Source organism: Sesamum indicum, linkage group LG10, assembly GCF_026168435.1.
Source record: "Sesamum indicum cultivar Baizhima isolate 11 linkage group LG10, ASM2616843v1, whole genome shotgun sequence".
In the NCBI taxonomy this organism is placed as follows: domain Eukaryota; kingdom Viridiplantae; phylum Streptophyta; class Magnoliopsida; order Lamiales; family Pedaliaceae; genus Sesamum; species Sesamum indicum.
Window position 1 is genome coordinate 13,531,453 of NC_142666.1, and position 1,668 is coordinate 13,533,120.

Here is a 1,668-nt window from a genome sequence, read left to right on the forward strand (position 1 = left end):
AAATGACCATAATGCCCTTAATGAAGGGTGTTTCAGTCTTTTTGTAGGGCTGATATATGTATACCCATCACATATATAGTTCTTAAGGACAACCATTAGCTAATCAATAAAGCCAAATGAATAAAATTGAACAACGTAAAAAGAAAATATAAACAATATTGAATGTTGATTATCTTCACCACATAATATATTTTATATATAATAATTAATTTTTGTGAATTCAAATTTTATTAGAACAAAGAAATATAAATAATTGAATTTTTTATTTATCTTATTAATTAGCATGGCTTAAGACAAAACACGAAAAAGAAAATACGATAATCTAATAGAATCACTTCTCTTATTTTTTTTCAACAAAATATCATGATTCCAAGATTAAATTAAAAAAAAATCTTTCTATTCCAAAATTATTTACTCCACATCCATTTTTTTTTAACTTTCTTATTTCATTGCAAATATTTTTACTATTTCAAGATATAATACATAGCACTACAAATTTTAGTTTATATTAGATTAATTATATAATTATTCAATTAAATAAAAATATATGATGAATAATTAAATGAATAATAGAATTCAAAACGATTATATCCAGGTATCAAGGTGCACAGTAGGTCAAGTCGGCTTAAGACTGGCACATGCCAACCAAAAAATCCCGGCACATTATTGTTCATAACTGGTTTTGGGCCTTTAAACAGGATCTAATTGGGTCTATTTTTATTATCTAGGCCCAACCCATGAAATAGCCCAGGTAGAGGCCTGGACCAGACCCAACTAGGTCTGAATGTGTCTATTTTTTTTTTTTTAATTAAGATTTAGTAATCTTTTGAACAATTAAATAAATTTATGATTGTCATATGAGATAAATAAATAATAAATTAAATCAAACAAAAGATTATGACTAGAAAAAAATAGTAAGACTATATAATCCACATAGAAGATAATTTGACTATAAAATTTACAATATAAGCTTAGATAATAATGAATCCAGAAAGGAATTAAAATAAATTTTGAAAAAAAATAAACTAAGAGTATTAATGAATTAATGTATTAAAAATTTAGAAATAGATAATAAATTTAAAAGATTTAGAATTTTAAAAGTAATAAAAAATCTATTAGAATAGTTAATTTAAAATAATATTAATAAAAATTATATGTCCTTCACTATGGAAAGAGGCTCAAAACCAGGTGGTTGGTTACTGGCCTAGGGAGGTCCTAGGTACCAATATCTGACCGACTAGGACTAGCCCAGTCCTAAGCGAACATGGGATGGATATGGGCACAACTTGACATATATATATAGATATATATATATATAAATTTATTCCGATGAATTTGCATAAACACCTGATAATTATTATTGGATAAAGTTTCACACCTCTATGATTGAAAAACTATCAGCTGAACATTAAACTAATTAATCTTGTATAATTTTTCACTTGATAACTTGTTTCTGTATTAAACTTATGAACTTGAATTTAGTCTAAGGCTGTTGGTATGAATGAGTAGAGTTTAGTAACGAAAGAGAATCGACAACCGTTCGCATCCTATGGCTAACTGAGAGCTAAGATCAGCGTTCAAAATATGAAAGAAAATGCGGTGAGCGTGGATCGAACACGCGACCTTCAGATCTTCAGTCTGACGCTCTCCCAACTGAGCTATCCCCGC

General features: G+C 27.7%; 1 non-coding gene across 1 annotated transcript; it reads right to left on the reverse strand.

The window, feature by feature from the left end:
• Nucleotides 1-1,595: 1,595 nt before the first annotated feature.
• Nucleotides 1,596-1,668, reverse strand: TRNAF-GAA (transfer RNA phenylalanine (anticodon GAA)). Its single transcript has one exon. It is a non-coding gene; the product is annotated as a tRNA-Phe (tRNA).